The sequence below is a fragment of the Bactrocera oleae genome, chromosome 3 (genome assembly GCF_042242935.1).
Source record: "Bactrocera oleae isolate idBacOlea1 chromosome 3, idBacOlea1, whole genome shotgun sequence".
Lineage (NCBI taxonomy): Eukaryota > Metazoa > Arthropoda > Insecta > Diptera > Tephritidae > Bactrocera > Bactrocera oleae.
The window spans coordinates 44,878,930-44,902,971 of NC_091537.1; the positions used below are offsets into that span (position 1 = coordinate 44,878,930).

General features: G+C 35.4%; 1 protein-coding gene and 1 pseudogene across 1 annotated transcript in view; both read right to left on the minus strand.

Annotated features, from left to right (window-relative positions):
* CarT (Carcinine transporter) overlaps nt 1-24,042 on the minus strand; it is a 757,984-nt gene that overhangs the window by 61,973 nt on the left and 671,969 nt on the right. The window lies entirely within an intron of this gene.
* Nucleotides 690-1,963, minus strand: LOC138856410 (uncharacterized; annotated as a pseudogene).

Here is a 24,042-nt window from a genome sequence, read left to right on the forward strand (position 1 = left end):
TAAAGATATAGAAGACGTAATCTACTCTTAAAAAATAAAAACAAATTAACAAGCATTTTATTAAATTATACTCTTGCAATTTGCCAGGATCAAAGCCGGGGAAGTACCTTCAGGTGTTGTCGATGTTAAAAAATGTAGCAAAAGGATTCAACTTCATTGTTTAACGAAATCGTAAATAGATTTAGTATAACATTAATTTATATTTAAGGTCATAGACTCACTTAGTTTTAATACTATATTTACCCGTCAGCAAAACCTATATTAAATTCATCCTTAAATGAAATATATGTGATATAAACTCAATATATTAGGTAAAGTAAAAAGTTCGTTCGGTTTTTTATTGATTTTGCAAAAGATGATAATTTTGTGTACATTTGTCCGATTTAAGTCAAATATGCGCCGTTTTGTTCGTAAACTTGTTGCCAACGCGATGCTAACCTCATTATACCCCTCTCGTAGAAGGCTGCGTCCCTATTGGCAAAAAACTCGGAGAGCTAATTTTCACAGGCCTCTCTTGAGGCCATTAAGCGCGAGTTTTGGTTGTTCGAGCGGAGGAAAAGTAAAAATGCCGACGATGTTACTTCTGTGACATTATATTTTATTCTGTTTCTTTTTCAAATTATGTTTTGCTTATATAACTACTAAAGTGATTACAATTTTCTTAATCTATTTCTTTGTTTTTCTCTTTTCTTATGAAATACAATATTTGTTAAATGTAATCTTATTTTCTATTGAATGCAAACAAACATGATTGTGTGGTTTACCCGATAATGTCTGGGTTATCATTACAGTCAAACATAAGGACCAAAACATGTTTGTATGCATTTGCATTATGTTCTTTATTTCTACTTGTTATCTTATTTTTTGTAATATTTACTTGTTTTTCTTTAATCTTTTATTTTGTCCAATTTACAATATTTTGTTGTGTGGTGTCTGGTTGGGATGATAGTGTACACATAACTACTCCCTCCCTTAATTGAAAACTCTCCTGAGTTTGAATAGTATTGTTATTCTTTTTTATTAATTTTACAAGATATTAAAATTATTATTATAATCACAATAAAACTTAAAATTGATATTCCAATATGAGAGATATTTTTGTGATATTTTAATCCATTAATTTCTTTTAAATTTTCTTCGTTTTTAAATACAAGGTAGTTAATTGTAATTTTGTTAGTGAAATTGTGAGTATCATTGAGAATGTTTGGTATAGGATCTTAATTGTGCAGTTATTATAATGAATCAATATAGTGTTTTTCAACTTAATTTTTCTGTTGTCGCAGTTCTGGAGTAGTTCTATGCCATTTGCATTTTTTATTAAAATAGTTTCTTCATCAATTTGTAAAATTTCTGTAATGCTATTTTTGATAAGTTCACAATTTAATAAGTAGATGCAATGATTAGAAATTTGTAGTTCATTGAGTGTTTTAGCTTCTTCGAATTTATAAGTGACATTTTTGTATTCAAAAACATTTTAATTTTCTGCTGTTATTTCTTTACCTGCTGTATTTGGTATAGGAATACTAGTTTTTAATTGTACCGATTGAAAATCTTTTGGGATTTTGACCACGAACCTTAACAAATTTTCTTTATATTCCAAGGCGCATAATTTTATATATTGAAGTTTGTTGAGGTTTATGTTGTAATTATAATTTACTTCATTTGTTAAAATGCTTGGGTGAAAAATACCACTTTTTGCTGAAATAATGTTTTCCTGAATCTGGTTTACTGCGTCTTTATCGAATGTTTATCTTTATTGTTTGTTCATGAAGAATCAACATTTTGTCTGATCTCTCTTAATACATTAAATAATTCTTTCTTTCGTCTTCAATAATTTTGTGAACGTGTTCGAAAAGAAATTATAAGTTTTTATTTGGTGGTTGAGAGCTGTAATTGAATTATGTAAATTTTCATCTACTTTCTTAAAGCGATTTTCAATATCTATTCTATCTCCATCATCAAAGTTTCAAATAGAAATTTATGTACAGAACCTATCCCGTAATTAAACCTCTCTTTTTTCTACTAACTTCTTTTCTTGGGATTAATGTTTTGATTTTACCTCTCAAGATTTCAATTTCATTAGATAAGGTGTAGTAATGTAGATGTGAATATGTTTGCGAGATTTTTGTTATATTATTTAGTATGTAAAGAATTTCACGAGGGTCAATTATCTGAATTACGAGGTCAGATGATGTAACAATCTGTTTAGTGTTGGTGATAATTTCTGCGTATCCATTGTCGGTATGTATTTGATGTACTTCCAGTTTGGCTGCATTACTAATTATTACAATTGCTATCATCAATATTATTTTGAAGATGTATTTGAAAAAATTTGTTTGGACGTTTAATATTTGTCGGGTGAATATTATCTAATGGCAATTTTCTATACCTTGGTGCGTATTTGTGCCGAACTGCTTTATAATTTTTTACGTAACCTTCTTTTTGAGTGTTATTAAACTCTTCTCTATTTCTATTTAGTTTTCCTATGCATTTTTCTTTAGTCTTCTGAATAGTGTCTTTAATCAAATTTTTATCAGTTTTTCCATTTATAACCTCAAGAGGTGTGGTTTTAATTGTAGAATGATAAGATTTGTTATACCATTCTATGCTTTGAAATACTTTTTCCGCTGTCGAAAGGCTTGTTTTTTCAATTTCTAGGACTCGAATTCTTTCGGAGAGAGTACTATGAAATCTTTTGATATCTGAATTCCCAGTATGACTGTTTGGTTTTGTAAAATGAACTTCTATTTCTTCTTTCCTAAAAAAATATGTTATGGTAATTGAGTTGAATTCATTATCTAATATTAACTTTCTGGGTCTTCCTTTGATAGAAACGAATAATCTAAGCTTTTCTATAATAGTTATACTGTTTCTATCTTCTAGCTGAAATGCCATAGCAAATTTGTCTATAAAAGTAAGGAAGTAACATTTTTTATTTATGTATATATCTGCGTGAACTATTTCATTTATATCTGATGGTGTTTTCGTTAATTGAAATTTTGGTTTTAAAGTTTTTCTATCATATTTTGCTCTATTTTAAACATCGCAATTATTTATATATCTTTGAATCAAAACTTTCAAATTTTTCCAGTATATTAGTTTTTTCAATTTTTTATAATTTTCATTAATACCTGCATGGCCTGTTTCATTTCTATGATATTGAGCAATTTGTTTATAAACTTGTTCTTCATTTTTCATATTTTTAGCATGGAATTCACATCTAAAAAACTTTACCTGTCTATTAAATATTTGGATAAGATTTTGCTGAACTATATTGTACTGATTATCGGTTAAATAAGAAAAAAAAACCTACTTTTCCACTATTTATGTGCCTACGACAAAGATCTATGAAATTATTATTTTTTATATCTTCTGCGCTAATAAAAATTTTCTTCGTGTTGCCTAGTTCTTCAGATTCCATAATTTTCATTTTTGTTAAAATGATTTGTGTTTTGAAGCGATTTACAAAAGTATGTAAAATTGGAAAATGATCATTTAGTTCCTCCTCTTGAGAGTGGATTGTAGCATTTGTGCTTATGCTGTCTTCTTCCGATAAATGAATCTCGCCTGTGTTACTATCTATTCTACTTAGAAAATCGGCTACGTTATTTTCCTTTCCTTTCACGTAATTTATATTAATATTGTATTCACCTAGTTTAATTAACCATCTTTGCAATCTTGGGTTAATGTCTTTTCCCTTGTTTTTTATTTGGAGCCACTTAAGTGGTTGGTGATCGGTTAAGAGATCAAATGCTCTGCCGTAAATGTATGGTCTATAATATCTCACTGCCCAGACAATAGCTAGTAGTTCTTTTTCTGTAGTGAAATAACTTCTTTCGTGTTTGTTAAGTGTTCGACTAGCATAGCTTATAGGATGACTGTCCTGGGTTAATACTGCGCCAATTGCAAAGTCACTTGCATCAGTTGAAATGCCAAATTTTTTGTTAAAGTCTGGATATTTCAATATTGGTGGGCTTACTAATAGATTTTTAAGTTTTTCAAAGGATGATATGTACTGAGGATCGCAAGTGTTTATTTTAATATCCTTTTTTAAATATTTTGTTAAACTATGTGCTACTTTAGCGTAATCTCTTACAAATTTTCTATAATAACCTGTTATACCTAGGAATGATTTAATTTGCTTTGATGTAGTAGGCAACTTTAGTTTTTGTATGTTTTCGATTTTGCTTAAATTTGGTTTTATCCCTTCTGTTGTTAAAGTGTGACCTAGAAATTCAGTTTTTTTCGCGAAAAATTTGCATTTATCTACCTGAATCTTTAAATTATGTTTTCTTAATGCTGAAAATATTTTGTTGATATTTTGGGTATGTTCTTCAATACTTGAACTAAAAATTAAGATGTCGTCTAAATAAACTACACATATCTTGTTGATATATTCCCTAAGAACTGAATTCATTAAACGTTGGAATGTTGCTGGTGCCTTCTTTAGTCCGAAAGGCATTCTTACAAATTCAAAGTGTCCTTGGGGTGTAGAGAAAGCTGTTTTTGGTCTATCTTCTTCTTTTATTAATACTTGATGAACGCCTTTTGCAAGATCTAATGTTGTAAAATACTGAGCTCTTCCAAGTTTGCTGAGTATTGTTTCTATATGGGGTATTGGAAATTTGTCATCTATAGTGACTTCGTTTAGCTTCCTGTAGTCAATAACTATTCTCCATTTTTTCTTCATTGAATTGTCTTGCTTTTTCGGTACAATCCAAAGAGGCGAGTTGTACGGGGAATTACTTTCTTTAATTATACCTTGGCGCAACATCTCGTTCATCTGTCTACTAATTTCTTCTTCATGAATTTGGGGATATCTATAAATTTTATTATAAGTTGGTCTACTTATTTTGTAACAATTTCATGCTGAATTTCATGAGTATGAGAAAGGTTTTTACCTTCTTGGAAAAATACATCGCTATATGCTTTTACAATGTATTCTAACTTTTGCTTTCCTTCTTCATTCATGTCACTATTTGATAAAATTTCTAGCAAATTCTCTTTACATTCTGTAAGTATATTAATATCTTCGTAATTGTAAGGGCATGAGTTTATAAATTTAATTTTGTTGCCGTTTATTTCTACATACTCCTTTTCTAAATTAATTAATGCTTTAATAGGTTTTAAAATATTCTGTCCTATTATAGCATCAAAGTTATTATTTTTTATATTGGTTAGTTTCCAATGTATATAACTTTTTCATTGAATTCGTTTGGGGTTGGGGTGTCTAACTCTTTATTTAGGGAAAAAATTTCCTTAATGGTGATAAAGTGTATTGGTTTATCAAGCTCAATGCATTCATAATCTTTTAACACATTATATTTTAATAATGATGTGTAGACCCTGTGTCAATAAGACATTTAATTTTTGAATTTTTTATGGTCACTTCTATTATTGGTAACGATTGTTTTGGGCTGGCAACCGAAAATTTGCTTGTTCTTGAACGTGATCTATTTCCATCGGTTCGGGGGGTTTTGTCTCCTTTGGTCTGAATTATATCTTCTAGATTGTTGAGAATTATTTTGCCTATTTTGCCCGAAGCTAAATTGCTGATAATTGTCATTACGAAATTCTCTCTGTTGATTTTGTCCAAATTGAAAATTATTGGAATTTTGCATATACTGTTTATTATTGAAATTGCCAAAACTGTGAGCCAAAGAATTTCTATTTAAAAAATTTCTATAATTATGTCTTTGATAATTGTTTTGTGTGTATTGTTTTATCAAATTGTATTAGCAAACCTGTCTCTTGAAGAACGCTAAAAGCCTCTCTAATGGTGCTTATATTTCTACTAATCACTACACTGCTTAAGTTGGGGTGTATCCCATTTAAAAATGTTTTTAGAATTAAACTTTCGTTGTTAATTGAAGAAAATTCTATAGGCTTTATCCTATCGAATTCATGTTTTAAATTTAGTTTATCTAAAATATCTTTTAAATTTTGAAAATATTGACTTACGTTATAGTTTCGTAGTACAATCGCCAGATTGTAAAGGGTGTGGTACGACTCCTTTACTCCAAAATTCTTCTCTCATTTGCTGCCACGTTGGTGTAGGTCCCAAAGCCCGGATGACACTTGCTGCTTTGTTTTGACGTGTCGCTGCGGTACAAATTCCAACATTGATGGGTTGGGGTTGAATATTGGAAGGATCATGTCAACTTATCTGATGAACGATGATAAATCTCTGCCGTCAAAGTCCATGATTCTTGAAGCTTCCTTCGAAATTTGCGATCCTGTCATCTGAAGTGGTTGCTGCTCGCCTGGATTCATTTGCTGATGTATCCTCTTTTGATACAACTGAACTTGTTGTTGTTGCTTTGTATGGTGCACTTCGCTCTCTCTGCGTCTTCTGTGTGTGGGGCATTAATCTTTAATCCCACTTTTCCTGGTAATGTTGACGGGCGGAATGAAGCTATTCGTCGCCTTCACAAATTGTAATCCTCGGAGTCGCTCTCCGACGTTCCAGATAACTTGTGTAGAAACTTAAGTTTCTTAAACTTTGCTATCTGTGCCGACCGACTTATATATTTATATATATATAAGAGATCTTTAATATGGGAGCTAATCTTAGGATTTGCTTCCCGTTGCTAAAGCTTACGAAACTTAAAAACTTCAGTTTTTAGTATCGCTTAACTTTGAAGTTTGTTTTTACCGACTGCGCCAGTTTTCGTTGTTTGAGCGGAGGAAAAATAAAAATGCCGACGATGTTACTTCTGTAACATTATATTTTATTCTGTTTCTTTTTCAAATTATGTTCTGCTTATATAACTACTAAAGTGATTACAATCCTCCTACCGCCCAACCGACGCGAGGGGCGCAATCCGCATACGTGCGGAATTAGCCGAGTCAGAAAAGACAAGAGAGTTTTTTAAGTGTTGAGATCTAAAACTGCTCAGCTACAGAAACAAAAATTTCAACAGCTAAGATCTAAAGTTACAATAAAATAAATTGTTACATTTTTATTTATTAAGAGAAAACAATAAAGTCTTTTAAATTTTGAAAAGTGAGTCAGATAAGTCAAATGTGCTGGAATGAGAATTAAAATCATGACATATATGGCGGAATGGCTCGTTTAGTACAAAATTTGATCTACAAAATTTTAGCAGTAAAGGTCTAAACTGCCTCGAAAGGCGAACCGGGATATTAAATTTAATTTCAGACAGGAGAAAAGAACTGCAACAGTTCCATTCAAAAGTTTCACTAAGAATGTTATGCCAAGCATTTCCCTACGACTAGAAAGTGTAGGTAGATTAATAAGTTTTAAACGACTAGTGTATGGAGGTACACTTACCCTAGCATCCCATCGGAAATGCGCTAAGGCGAAAAGTGAAAATTGTTTTTGAACCGACTCTAACTTGTCAGAATGGATTTGGTAGCTAGGGTTCCATACCACAGAGCCATATTCCAATATAGGTCTAACCAAAGTTGTATAAAGTGTTTTAGTAATATACGGATCAATATGAAGACTGAAATTAAGCTTAGGGTCCATATTAACCCCCAAATCAACATAGTTTAAAACTTGCTCTAGAATATGGTGTTTTATTACATAAGAAGAGGGGTGCACAGATATACGGGAAAAGCACATCGTCTTACATTTATTGAGATTCAATGGCAAATCATTTCTATCACACCATGCAACCAAATTGTTTAAGTCTGTTTGCAACAGACACCTTTCCTCAGTTGAAGTGTATGATTTAAAAAGCTTTACATCGTCAGCGTATAATAACATTTTTGAGAATTCTATTACTGAAGAGATAACGATATCTATAAACAACAAGAACAGAATCGGGCCAAGATGACTACCTTGCGGAACACCTGAAGAAACATTAATTGTATCCTCAAATATCACTCTTTGTGTTCTATTATAAAGATAGGAAGATACCCATTGAAGAAATCTTGGCTTAAAGCCCAGCAGATCAAGTTTATGTATGAGAATCGAGATATTTACTTTATCGAAAGCTTTGCTAAAGTCTGTGTATATAACATCCGTATGCTTATGTTCCCTAAAACCCAATGATACATGGTTTACAAGTTCAAGTAAGTTTGTTATAGTCGAGTTCCCTTTACGAAATCCATGCTGAGATGAGGAAATTAACGGAGAAATCGAAAAGGTTATATGGTCAGTGATGATAGCTTCAAAAAGTTTAGGTATAACTGATAGTTTTGCGATACCTCTATAGTTTTCAATGTTGGATCTAAATCCACTTTTATGCAAAGGGATTATAAATGACTGTTTCCATATTGAAGGAAATATACCGGGTTTAAGAGAGGAATTAAATATCCTTGTCAAAGGCAAGTAAATATATTTGGCACTATTTTTTAGGAAGCATGAGGGTATCATGTCTGGGCCATAACTAAAAGATGGTTTTAACTTATTTAAATTAAAAAGGACGTCTTCTTCAGAAATAATTGGAGCGTTAATTAAAGTATTCGAACACAACACTTGCTGATAAGAAAAAGTTTTGGAAGAATTATTACAGTAGTTTGACTTGAAAAATTCTGCAAACATATTGGATATAATATCATTGTCAGTTGAAATGATAGATTTGTATTTCATTGCGGACGGAAATTTGGAAATCCTGCGTTTGGAGTTGACGAAATCATAAAACGATTTTGGATTACTTACAATATTTTTTTTTTACTTTATTTAAGTAATTATTATAACATTTTTTGTTTATGTCAAAATATTGTCGACGCAATAGAGAATATTTAGAATAGTCGACAAGTGAACCGGTTTTTTGAAAATGTTTAAAGGCTCGAGTTTTTCTGTTTTTCAATTTATATAACTCTTTCGAAAACCACGGACTTATACTTTTGCTTTTATTAACAATTACTATTGGAACATACTTTTCAAATAATTTCATAATAATGTTATTAAAATTAGAGACACTCAATTCAATGTCACCATTATAATTAAGCCATGTTATTGTAGAAAGTTCTGTATTTAATTTTTTAAATTAGCTTTTGCAAAGTTAAACCGAGTACAGAAGCACGAAGTTTGATGATTATTATCCCGTACAATACCTGAGATTTCGACAGATATTTCCAAAGCAGGATGATATGAGTCCTCTGGTAGAACAAGAGGATTACTCTGAATAACGGAACACTTTGCAGAGGTATCAACGTATACTAAATCTAAGCATTTACCAAATTTATTCGGAATCAAATTAATTTGGTTCAGACCAACACCGATTCTGTTCAGTCGATCACATTTAAAAATTTGAAATTCGCTGTTTAAAATCTCATTATCAAAAATGTGAGGTTTTAACCAAGTTTCTGTAAATCCAATTATATGGAAATTAAAATTGGAACTGTTCAAATACAAGTCAGTTAATTTTGTATTAAGACCTCTAACATTTTGATAATAAATGCTTAGCGAATTTCTACCAATCAGTTTTTTATATCGGTGGTTGCTTTTGGTAATTTAACAATGTTTTCCTCAGTTTGACTTCTAAGTTTAGGTTTAAATTCGCGTACAAAAGCCCCAGGTGGCCAGAATGAACTATCTAAGATCTTTTTGAATGTTTCAAGAGATACGTCTATTTTAAACGATGATATACTTCTATCATAATTGAAGTTAAATTTACGGATATTGATATCATCGATTTTTAAACGTGACGAAATGTAAGATTTAATGTCCTCCACCAAGGTATCTTTGGCAAGTCTCGAAATAAATATAGACTTTTTAGGTGGAATAACTATCAAATTGTGAGACACTTATTACTATTAATTTTGATGATTTATTAGGTCATTGGGAGGAGACGTTCTTTTCTGTACAGAAGAACTAAGTGTTACTTCATCGGAAGGACGTTTACGCTTAGGAGCAGGTTTAGAGGATTCGTGAGAATCATTCAGGCACTTAAAAGATTTGAACAATTTTTCAAAGTGCCTAAATTTTTCAGTGAGGGTTACAAGATCACGACCGATTTCGTTAAAGCCATTGCGTGTCTCCCTATAAACTTTAAATAGATCGATTTCAATATATCTACAATTTAAACAGGACCAACGCAATCCCTTACAGTCGAGAATAGAATCTAAGATTCTACCAGTCAGTCCAGCACATTTACTATGGGCAAGCCCATCACAAAGCCAGAATGAAACGTAGCGATCTGACTCGCCTTTAATGTTACAATTGGGGAAGTTACAAGACATAATAAACCACAAGAATGAAGATCAAATAAAAGAGTAAGTAGAACAAAATTTAATAGATAAATAATAAATTAGTGTGTTAATAAAATATTAATAATAATAAATTCAATTAAGAACAATTTTTTTTTTATCAAAGTTTAAAACCAAGACAATTTGAAGAAGCAATATAGCGAGCAGTTTTAGAAGCACTGTAACAAATAAAAAGCTAAACGCAACACAGCTGTGAATAAAGAAGTAAATAAGATAAACAAAGAGAGAAAATAGAATAAAATAAAACAAAATGAAACAAAAGGCTGACTCGGCACCAAAAATTTGGAAAGTTTAAACTTTTTAATACCGCACAAAACAGAACATTTAATACTTATCATGAATCGTGTTTTCTTAATATATTTTTTTGTTTTTCTATTTTCTTATGAAATACAATATTTGTTAAATGTAATCTTATTTTCTATTGAATGCAAACAAACATGATTGTGTGGTTTACCCGATAATGTCTTGGTTATCATTACAGTCAAACATAAAGACCAAAACATGTTTGTATGCATTTGCATTATGTTCCTTATCTCTACTTGTTATCTTATTTTTTGTAATGTTTACTTGTTATTCTTTAATCTTTTATTTTGTCCAATTTACATTATTTTGTTGTGTGGTGTCTGGTTGGGATGATAGTGTACACATAACTCGCGTTCGCCATGGACAGGAAAATATGGTAATCACTTGGTGCCAGGTCCGGACTATAAGGTGGGTGCATTAGAACCTCCCATCCGAGCTCCCGGAGCTTCTGGCGCGTCACCAAAGACGTGTGTGGCCTGGCATTGTTCTGATGGAACACAATTCGGCCGTTGTTGATCATAGATGGCCTCTTCTGGATGAGTGCTGCCTTCAAGCGGTCTAGTTGTTGGCATTAGAGGGCTCAATTGAGCGTTTAGCCATAGGGGAGCAGCTCGTAGTAAATAATGTATAATAATAAATTTATATATATATAAGAGATCTTTAAAATGGGAGCTAATCTTAGGATTTGCTTCCCGTTGCTAAAGATTACGAAACTTAAAAAACTTCAGTTTTTAGTATCGCTTAACTTTGCAGTTTGTTTTTACCGACTGCCCAGTTTTCGTTGTTTGAGCGGAGGAAAAATAAAAATGCCGACGATGTTACTTCTGTAACATTATATTTTATTCTGTTTCTTTTTCAAATTATGTTCTGCTTATATAACTACTAAAGTGATTACAATCCTCCTACCGCCCAACCGACGCGAGGGGCGCAATCCGCATACTTGCGGAATTAGCCGAGTCAGAAAAGACAAGAGAGTTTTTTAAGTGTTGAGATCTAAAACTGCTCAACTACAGAAACAAAAATTTCAACAGCTAAGATCTAAAGTTACAATACAATAAATTGTTACATTTTTATTTATTAAGAGAAAACAATAAAGTCTTTTTAATTTTGAAAAGTGAGTCAGATAAGTCAAATGTGCTGGAATGAGAATTAAAATCATGACATATATGGCGGAATGGCTCGTTTAGTACAAAATTTGATCTACAGGATTTTAGCAGTAAAGGTCTAAACTGCCTCGAAAGGCGAACCGGGATATTAAATTTAATTTCAGACAGGAGAAAAGAATTGCAAACAGTTCCATTCAAAAGTTTCACTAAGAATGTTATGCCAAGCATTTCCCTACGACTAGAAAGTGTAGGTAGATTAATAAGTTTTAAACGACTAGTGTATGGAGGTAGACTTACCCTAGCATCCCATCGGAAATGCGCTAAGGCGCTAAGGCGAAAAGTGAAAATTGTTTTTGAACCGACTCTAACTTGTCAGAATGGATTTGGTAGCTAGGGTTCCATACCACAAAGCCATATTCCAATATAGGTCTAACCAAAGTTGTATAAAGTGTTTTAGTAATATACGGATCAATATGAAGACTGAAATTAAGCTTAGGGTTCATATTAACTCCCAAATCAACATAGTTTAAAACTTGCTCTAGAATATGGTGTTTTATTACATAAGAAGAGGGGTGCACAGATATACGGGAAAAGCACATCGTCTTACATTTATTGAGATTCAATGGCAAATCATTTCTATCACGCCATGCAACCAAATTGTTTAAGTCTGTTTGCAACAGACACCTTTCCTTAGTTGAAGTGTATGATTTAAAAAGCTTTACATCGTCAGCGTATAATAAAATTTTTGAGAATTCTATTACTGAAGAGATAACGATATCTATAAACAACAAGAACAGAATCGGGCCAAGATGACTACCTTGCTGCCTTCAAGCGATCTAGTTGTTGGCATTAGAGGGCTCAATTGAGCGTTTAGCCATAGGGGAGCAGCTCGTAGTAAATAATTTCTGGCGAATCCCACCAAACACGCAGTAAAACCTTCCTGGCCGTCTATCCGGTCTTGGCCACCGTCTGGGCCGCTTCCCCGAGCTTTGACCGTTTGCGCTCAATATTGTCGTAAGAGACCCATTTTTCATCACCAGTCACAATCCGCTTCAGAAACGGGTCGATTTTATTGCGATTCAGCAGCGATTCGCAGATGGAAATTCGGTCCATCATGTTTTTTGCGTTAGTTCGTGTGGCACCCAAACATCGAGCTTTTTTTGAATTCAAGGTTATGCAAATGGTTCCAAACGGTTTTTGGCTTATCTTTATTTCCTCAGAAATTAAATAAGTGCTCACGTGACGGTCTGTTTCCACTATTTCCATGATTTTATCGCAATTTTTGACGACAGGCCTCCCGACGCGTGGTGCATCTTTGACATCGAAATTACCGGAACGGAACTTAGCAAATCACTTTTGTGCTACACGTTCGTTTACAGTATCGGGCCCATAAACTAAATTAATTTTTTTAGCCGCTTTGGCTGCTTTTTCGCCTTGATCGAAGAAAAATTGTAAAATATAGCGAATTTTCTCTTTGTTGGTGTCCATCTTTGACGAGCGGTCACAAAGTACTGAGTCAATCAATCGAAAAACTGTTAAGGACAAACTTTTAGCGCGAATAAACACGTTTTCAGCGCCGTATATTATGACATAATGCGACGCGTAACACTAGTACTATGGACAATAACGCCATCTCTTAAATAAAAACCAAACGAGGGATTCTCTATATAATTACGCTAACAGTTTGTATTCCCTTTTTGGCGATGTTGCCGTTGACATATATGGATAAAATGTATACCGTGGGAAAGGAAAAGACGTGCATAAGTGCACATCGTTATTTTCGTTATTTCGCATATACGTCAACGGGAACACAGGTTAAAATGCGTTAGCGCAAATTTTGCGACTATAACAACCATTGGTCGATGTTATTTCTCCTTTGCGCGTCACACTTAACAGAAGTATACAGAAGTACATTTCGTCGCCGTTCTGTATAAGTTGAAAATACACATATCGGATAATTGTGGATTGTTTACGGCGGATTTGTGGTTGCTATTTTTTCCACTTTCTTTATTATTGGTTATACATTCAATTTGTAAACATAATTTATATGTTCGGTAGGTTATATATATTGCTAATCAGTCATTCATTCAATTATTTAATTTTTTTTTGAAAGTGTAGTGTCGTCGATGTGCACACATTTCTATTTCATCATGTCTTATCGTAAATCACTTACAGAGACAAAGAAATACAGCAAATACGCAATTGAGTAGAACACGAAATGTAATTAATACTACAAATTAAAATTTAATTGAAATTGATGATAATGTTGATAATAATTCAGTTCCTTTGCGAAGTTCGTTCAAATGTGCATTGGTTGATAGACCGCCTAATTTTTATTTCTTTCATATTGGTTCTATGAACTTTATTTGTAGGCATTGCTTGGCTAATCATTTTGTTTCAGAGTCTATATTGCGTGAAACAAATTCCTTCACTACACTGTAAGTAAGGCTGAGCTCAGGCTACTCTATCGGGGTCACAGTTGGCGGATAGTGGACGGCCTACGCTAAGTAGGTTAGCTGCGAATAGTAATACGCAGCCTTAGACCAAGAGCTGCAGGAGAGGAGGGCTTGGCTCAAAATGTCTCACGCGCCCAATGAACCTCCGGCGAAGAGGCGAACAGATGTCGCCTTTAAATAAGCGTCCACAACCCCCACCGAGGGAGAACCTACCCACAAAATAGAGGCAACAAAGCGACGAGGGATCAATACAGCGACAGTACCCAATGTGTACGGATGACGATGAGAACCCTGGCAAGCGCCCATCAGAATCGGGGCCAGTAAGATTCTGATTATGGTATACTGGAAATCCGGAAAGGATTAGATTGACAAAGGGCTGGTGAGAGCAGCATTCTACCACCTCAGTAGGTAAGAGTGACATCTCACCGAAATGGCTGGTAGGCTAATGCTGTCCTCATCTCCGTCTCGTTAAAACCATGGCAGGTCTTCAAGTACGTTCAATGCACGTCGCCATATATTCTTGGCCGTACAGTTTCAGTTGAGACGAGCTCCTGATTTGTGCCCGAACCTGGCTCTGAACATAAGCTCCCATAAGGACTTGTGTCAACCCTCGCGTGGCCTCCCTGCTTGCATAGATAACCACGGGGTTCATATAGGGCAACTGTTACAACGCGCGGAGATATCGGCTTGAAGCGGAGACCCATCAGAACAAAATGAAAATACCACAACAACAACAAAAACCCCAACAAAAAGAACAACAAGAAAAAACACGACAAAATAAAGATGGCCAAGACGTGGAATACGGGACCGTCTTCCGTAGGAAGTAGGATTCTTAGATCCCCTATACTTTCCACCACTCCAAAACAGCTGGATAAAACCCCGGCTACGCAAACAGGATCGGCAAAACAAGGTGAAGGGAAGCGCACCCCAGCTGCCATCATAGAAGAACTTCGGCCCACTCAAAACTCACCGAAACAGGAGTATATCACCCAAATGAGACAGGCAGAAGAGGAATTCTTAGAAAAGTGCAAGGGCATCGTGCAAATAATGAAGATGGCCAAACAGAAAAATGTCAACATGAACGTTAAGAATGGAGCGGCACAGCTAGACGAACTCTTTGACGTAATCAAGAGTTACCGCAAAAACTGGCTCATCGCTGAAGCCGAGAAAAGACGGGGACATTCAAGCAGGCGCATCACGACCCCCGAGCCAATAGCTTCGAAGCGGCGCGCGACAAGCCCTGTGGAGCCTCGAGAAACAGTGCGACCACGGAATGAAAAGGAGGGCCAGTGGCAGTAAGTTTTGCACAAAAGGACGAAGAAGACCCACGTAGAAGGGGGCAAGGTGGTGGAAGCACTCAAAACCACAGAAGAGAAGCAACAAGGGAAGAATATCGCTGCAAGTCAGAGAGCATATTATAAAGCCAAGCGACAATCAGAGGCCGTGATTATTAAGCCAACAGAAGGCAATAGCTACGCCGAGGTCCTTAAGAACATCCCTAGCAAAGTAAATATAAAAGAGGCAGACTGCAAAAGCCAACTTCTGTGAGGCACTCCAGCACACCCTTCAAAAATCCGCAACAGTGGCCGACCTTAAACCAAAGGCTACTATTGAGATTAGAGACCTCGATTCACTCACAACAAAAAACGAAGTCGCAGAGGCCGTAAAAGAAGTGGTACAGGACCCCATCGAAGACTTGACAATAAACATAACTGCACCTAACACAACAGAGCGGGTAAGGGCGTATATAACGCTTCATCAGGATAAAGCTGACACACTGATGCGAAAGACACGAATTAAAATTGGCTGGGTTAACTGCAGGCTGCGACTGAAAAGGGTCCGACAGGAGAGGGCAAGGTATTTGCATAAAATGCGGCCAACCAGGTCACAAGTTAAAAGAGTGCACAAAACCCTCCTCATGCTGCCTCTGCGAAGAGGCTAAACACGAAAAAGTCGACCATACCCCGGGTTCCGCAAAATGTACGGTATATAGGAATCATCAGAACAAATGAATATTCTACAGGGCAATATGCATAGATGCAAGGCTGCTAACGCTTTACTCTCGCAAATGGTGACGGAGAACGGTTACGACTTAATCGTCAAAAGCGAGCAATATAAAAAGTGGTATTTTCACAGTAATTAGCTGCTACCTGATGCCAAGCGACAGCATACAAGAATTTCAAGAAAAGCTCGACAATATAGAGGATACAGCCAGGTCTATTGAAGGTCAATTAATAATCGCCGGAGACCTGAATTCGAAAGCCAAGGGTATGCCAAACACAGACTCGAGAGGAAAGCGCATTCTAGAAACGGCTGCGCGGCTTAGTCTAATAGTGCTTAATACGGGAAATGCAACCACGTTTAGAAGAGCGGGTTGCGAGGAAACCACATCAGATATCACCCTGTCAACAGAACGCATGGATGGCTTAATAAAGAAATGGAGAGTCTTAGAAGATTATACTGGCAGCGATCATCAGTACATCTCTTTTGAGGTGGACACCGGAACAAACGCCCACCAGTACAGAAAAATTACTGGAGCCCGAAAATGGAACGTCTCGAAACTAAACACTTTGAAATTAATCTCCGCAATAGACGACCATACCCATCCAGCAGCTCCCCTAAAAATGCAAGAAAAGTTGTCGAGCACACAATGCTTAATATAACAAGAGCATGTCACAAATTGATGCCTAAGGCTTCCCACAGCAAACATAAAGCGGCAGTTTACTGATGGACAGAAAATATTGCTCAACTCAGACGCACATGCCTTCGCCTTCGTAGGTCGTATAAGAGATCCAGGATAAGAGCAGCCGCATCTCAAGAAGCCGAACAATATCAAGCGACGAAAAAGGAGCTGAAGCACGCCATCGATGATAGCAAAAAGAGAAAATGGAAGGAACTACGCGAGGACGTTAACAAAAACCCCTGGGGACTCGGGTACAAAATAGTAATGAAGAAACTCGGAGTTCGAGCAAAACCACCTCACTTAACCGTTAAAGAGCTGCAACTGGCCACTGGCAAGTTCAAAACTAATAAATCACTCGGCCCGGACGGGATCCCAGCAGAAACCCTTAAAAAAATCGCCGCAGAGCGACCGGCATTACTTCTGAATATGTACAACGCCTGCCTCAAAGCCGGAGTATTCCCTGAACTTTGGAAAAAACAACGGCTGGTGCTAATCAGTAAAGGAAATAGTGATCCCAACTTACCATCAGCATACCGTCCACTATGTATGCTTGACACAGCGGGAAACCTTTATAAAAGTCTACTTAAACCCAGACTCGAACCGGCCATCAGCGAAGCCGGAGGACTCTCCCCTAGACAACATGGCTTTAGACCCGGCAAGTCAACTTTAGGAGCTATAAGATGCATCATTGAAAGTGTAGAAGCCGCACAGCGTAGATGCCATAAATACAAAAGAATAGTTTTGCTGGCGACTCTAGACGTCCGAAACGCCTTCAACGGCGCTAGATGGGCGGACATGATCGAAGCTCTTGAAAAAAGTTTTAAAATCCTCAACTACCTCAGAGCTGTGGTGCAGAGCTACCTCAGCAATAGATATCTGCTGTATCAAACTAGAGAGGGATCGCGACAGATATCGGTTACGTCAGGAGCTGCACAAGGATCCATTTTAGGCCCAGACTTGTGGAACATCAACTACGACGGAATACTAAAACTCGAAATGCCAGACGAACCGTACCTAATTGGCTACACGGACGACATTGCAGCAGTAATTACAGCCCGAGACACAGAAGATGCGCGAAGAAAGCTAAACCAGGTCATGATACGGACACAAACTTGGCTTGACTCACACAACCTCCGGCTCGCTACGGAGAAAACAGAACTACTACTGCTAACAAATAAGCACATACCTCTCTAAATAAGTATGCAAACGATTACGGACACTCTAAGGACACAAAAAGCGGTGAACTACCTAGGCGTAAGACTGAACCCCAGATTAACTTTCTGGGTACAAATCCAGCACGCCGCAGGAAAAGCAGTGAAAATCACCTCTCAACTCATCAGATAAATGGCCAATATAGGGGGGCCTAGCCAAGAAAAGAGAAAGCTTCTAATGTCCACGACCATCAGCGGCCTTTTATACGGAGTAGAGATTTGGGCAGATGTGTTAAAAAAGGAAAACCGGCGGAAGGTATTGGCTAGAGTATACCGCACAGCAGCCTCAGAGTTGCATCAGCTTACCGAACGGTGTTAGGTGATGCAATATTAGTCATAAGCGGAAATGCATCAATTGACCTTCTGGCATACGAAAGGAATAAGCTGTGGGAGCTAAAGAAAATGTCTGAATACAACAAGAGCGCATTAGACCAAAATAAAGAAAGACACCATATCAGGCAACGAAGATGGGAGAATGAGAGTCGCGGCAGATGGACGGCCAGACTTATAAGAGACCTAAACTTATGGACAAGTCGTAAATTCGGAGAAGTCGACTTCTACATAACGCAGCTACTATCCGGACATGGATACTTCAAAAAGTATCTCTACAGAATGGGAAAAGTCGAAGAGCCGGCATGCCTATACAACGATGCGACCTAAAACGACGATGAACACACATTCCTTAAATGTGAGCGATGGCAAAGGGAACGTACCGCCGTAGAAGACCTGGTCGGTCCAATAAGCGCAAATAACTTAATCAGCGTCATGATGCAGAGCGAAGCAAACTGGTCTATTATCCAGAAATTCGCAGAAACTTAACGTAGCAAAAAGCGGGACCTGGACGCAAAAAGCAAAAAAAAAAAATAATTTCCTTCACTATGTGTTATCATAAGGGTAAAGTTCATCTTACACTATTAACACAAAATGGTTTTTTTTAATTCATTATGTGACGGTCTCATATCAAATGATAAAAAAAATAAAAATAATCCAAAAATTATTTCGTCAATATACGAGCTACAATTTGGCCTATGCTATGGTCAGTTCGGAAGCTAATATTTCTGGCACAGTTTTAAGAGGAATTTATCATTTCAAATTTCACGACATATTTTATCACAGAGCAAAACCCATGGTCACAGCATATGGTCGTATGGCAAATTATGCCCAGTTGTATTATATTTTAACAATTTAATGAGACGAATTTCTGTTGAATTTTATAGAATTAATCTATTTATTCGTTCCTTTCGTACAATGAAGGAACATTGTGATAGAGTATGCAATGCACAGAAAGAGATTTGTATGGCAATTACCGTGAATCGTGATACAGAGATACGAAGATACTATGATGCAACTCGAACTGATGTTGCCGTTATATTTACGACTGTAGATTGTAAACCACCATTTGACAGCGATATCATATCTTTTTCAAAAACAAATGATGTGATTAAAAATGTACCATTATTAGATTCTGCTTTAGATGCATTGTCCTATCCTTTACTATTCCCAAATGAAGATTTTGGTTGGCACGTTTAAATATCGCATACGTGCATCATAATTCTAATGGTAGACATATTCGAAATAAAGTTGCCATGTTACAATTTGCATATATCAGATTTGCAATAAGGGATCAATTTAGCATTTTACATAAATCCCAAAAGCAATTTTTACAGTACATTGTTGATATGAATGTGAGAATAGGAGGATGTCACTAGATTTTATAAGACAGAATCAAGTGAATTTTAGGGCAGATGTGTATAATAATATTACTGATTATTTGCTAACGAATCAAGTAGGAGATGTTAGCTTAGGTCGTAAAGTGATTTTGCCTTCATCCTTCACTGCGTTTCCGAGAAACAAGTATCAAATTACTTATATGCAATGTCAATTGTTCCGCACTTCGGCAAGCTATCGCTTTTTGTTACAATTACTTGCAACCCAAATTGACCGGAGATTATAATGAATCATCTCATTGTAGACCTGATAGTTTTGCGTGTATTTAAATTGAAGTTAAAAGAATTCATATCTGATATTTGGAATAAAGATTTTTTTGGCAAAGTTGAGGCTATTATATATACAACCGAATTTAAAAAAAGAGGTTTGCCTCATGCTCACATTTCGATAACTTTACGTGAAAAGAAAAAAATTGTCGGGCCGGCTGATATTGTTAAAATTGTTTGTGCAGATACCGGATACAAATTTACCGTCAAAATTACATGAATGTGTTGTCCCACGGTCCATGGGATGTTTTAAATCCAAGTAATGTATGTAAGCATGTTGGAAAATGTTCAAAATAACTTCCAAATATTTTGTACTATCAACGGAAGAATCAGTTAATGGTTATCCGTTCTATTATTTTGGCATCCTTTCGCACGTGCGTACGTGGCCACATACATATGACGAAAATTCAAATTGCCCGATTTGATTCGATTGTTCATTCAAGGTATAAGTAAGCCAAAACCAGAAACAGAACAAATGATTTCATATAAAGTTATATAGTTATACAATTTTTTTTTTAAATTTATGTTTGTAAATTGTTCTCTACAACTTTCTTTAGATTTTGTTCGCATTTTGCTCAAATCCTTCAATAAAATTTAAATACTATTGTTATTAAATTGTTTTTCTTTTGGTCGGATTTCGACCACTGGCGACCCTAGTTAATATAATTTTGTAACTTTTAAGAAAACGTGTTCACATAATTTCATTAAAATATTAGAAAATTTTGACCAACCTAAACTGTTTAAAGTCATGTGAGAAGTCAGAAATCATTATATAGAATATTATTGAGGCAAAGAAATGGAAGGTGTTTAAATGAGATAAGCCTCCCCTACACATACACGCCACTCTACTCGGCAAGAACTGGCGCACCCTAGTATAACCCACTACAATACACCACACTCATACATCACCACACGGGACAACTCAACACACCACAGCATCGCGCCCTTCAGCAATCAAATAGGATGGTCTCCGCAGCATATCCACCTCATTCGAAGTAATAGCGATCCTGCGCGCACCTCATTCGTTATCGACTACGGGCCTGAGCGCCACATCATCTTTCGCTTATTAGACCGCTAATACACCACGTGACCACATAATATTTTTCGCAAAACCAGACTTGTTCGGCAACCTTATTCAACATATCAACGATTCCGATAGACATCGTTCCACCGTAAGAGTAACCTTCGCCTTCATCAACTTCATTTTTGGATATAAACGTCACCACAACAATCCCGCGCGCTCCAATTTAATACGACACCGATGCACTACTTTGAACAATTATACACTTACTCGATACATTTACTTGTGTAAAATTAATTTCAAAAAAATTAAGTCAAATAAAGTGTATACGTCTAAAGCGCTGTCATTTTTCTTTGTGAAAGTTCAATAGGGGAATATAGTTGACACCCCAAATATTCATGGTCCTTCGAGCCTTACCGAAAGGCACCTTCGGATTTTTATAAAAAAAAAAAAAACACTTATACAAACAGTGCGGTGTGGTGATCAAATATACATAGTGAAAATAAAATACATAATTATGTATACCCATACTTAACACAAAGTTTAGTGACAGAACATATAATAAAAATAAAAAAAAACAACGAAAAGAGTGCAGTGAAACAAAACAGTTAAAAACACAAAGTGCATTTAAAAAACAAAAACTACAAAACAGTATAAGCAAACAAAAAAAAAACTAAAAGACATATCGGGCGCGAAACCTAAAAGCACTTAAACACAAAACAGAAATAAAAACAAAATAAACGGGCGCGGATTTAAACACATAAACTCAAATTGTTTAAACAACAAATAACACAACACTGCTGGAAGACATCAAAAGAAGGGGAAGGAATGAATTGGAACAAAACGCCCAGGCTCATAAACATACACATATAATATATTTTCATGGATGGAATACCAAGTGAGCGTATTCACTCCTTAAATATTTATTATACGAAAATGCCCATATGTATGTACAATTTATAGGTTTATATATAACTATATAATACCTGTAATACCAAATCCGTTTAACAATTTAATACGGTTACCAAACTGGTTCAATTTTCGGGTTTAATTTACGGGAAAACCGAAAACAGTTTGGTGTAATATATAGACACAAATATCTAATTATTTAATGCCTATCTACTAGCTTACCTTTGTGTATTCAAACACACCAACTAACAAACACAAAAAACTAATTCAAGTATATACTTGCACATTAATCCAGCAATACCCCTTATGCTTAATAAAGCAATAAGCAGGATTGCATTGAATAAGTAAGCAAAGGCAAAATATCAAACCTAAAACAAACAGAGAAAGAAATAAAAATACAACATGTATGCATATTGAATTAACGTTTACATATTATATCTATATATGTCGTTATATATATATTTACTAAACAAATATATATAGACAAAAATATATTTACAAAGTGCATAAGGGAAAATACCTGCACATTATTCACTTCGCTTTCGCGCTCTCTTCGCAGTGCGAACATACATATTTATACATACGGCATATAATCTATGCCTATGCTTATATACCCTATATACATTAGGTCAATTACACATTGAAAATTTACAAAATTACAAAGTTGTAAAATTAAATGAAAAATAAAACAATAAACGTTGTGGTAAAGATAACACTACTAGATATTTAAAAATTAAAAATAATAAATAACATATTAAAACATATACAATTATAGTTGTACATATTTTCAAAGTCCACATTGGCATACACCCCGCAATACCCCTTGTAACAAACAAGCAGGATTGCGTACATAAAAAACTAAAAGCACATTGATCTCTTCAACGAGCTCTCAATTGCATTAGAAAGTATACATACATACGCACAACCAATTGATCTCTTCAACGAGCTCTCAATTTTACGAGCACATAAATATATACTAACAAGTCCGTTTATTAGGGTGTACCTAAATACAACAATATAAGGACATAAAAAGTATTATTGAATTAAAAGTGCGATTTTTAATAATTAAATAAATTAAAGCAATACATTCAAAATAAAACCACAACAATATCATATTGCTAGCAAATACAGTTTACACTGAGAAAATTTTAATAAATTTTGACAAATATTTTAACATACAAAAAAAAAATGATGAATGTGGATAAAATTCAAATTACACCTGCAGAAGCTATACGCGCAAGACAGGTTACCACAAAGCAAACAAAAGGCAAAAGTATTTGTGCCACCACATTCATTTCTGAGAGTGACAGATTAACACGATACTGCACTCGATTTTCATCTTCACCGATTCAAGACATCTCTGAATCGTTATTGGAAATAAAAAACAAAATATTGACAATTTTTGGACTCGTCTCTAAACGGCTCATGACGCCATAGTAGATTATGACAATTCAGATCTACCACACGATTTTAAATCATCGGCTTACGCACTATACGAAAACTGCTTAGACCAGTATGAAGAAACAAAAGCTATGATTTCTGATCAATTAAAGCTAATAAAAGCGATTGCACCTACTCCGCATCCGAGAGTAGAGCTGCCACAAATTCAAAGTCAAGAGGCAAGTTCGGGCATCCATCTCGAGGTGCCCGCATGTGACACAGAAATATTTTATGGAGGTTATGAAGAATGGCCGTCCTTCCGGGACATGTCCACTGCCGTATACATCAACCATCCAAAATTATCAAAAGCGCAAAAATTGTATCACCTCCGATACAAAACTAAAGGTCAAGCAGGCGCAATAGTAAAACAGTTCGCACTAAATGACGACAATTTTAATTTGGCTTGGGAAGCTCTAAAATCCAGATATGAAAATGAAAGAATATTGGTCGATAACCAAGTAATGACACTATTAATCTTGCCTAAGATTCAAAAAGAAACCAGTGAAGAGTTTATAAGACTACAATCCACTGTTTCAAACTGTTTGTCGGTTTTATTGACACAAAATATTCCCACAGACAGCTGGGACCCTATACTGGTAAACATATGCACTGCCGCATTACCAGAAAAATCGTTACTTTTATGGGAGCAATCGCTCTCATCACGAAAGAAATGCCCCACGTGGCAACAAATGAAAGACTTTCTAACTACCCAGTACGAAATCGCTGAAAGGGTAGAT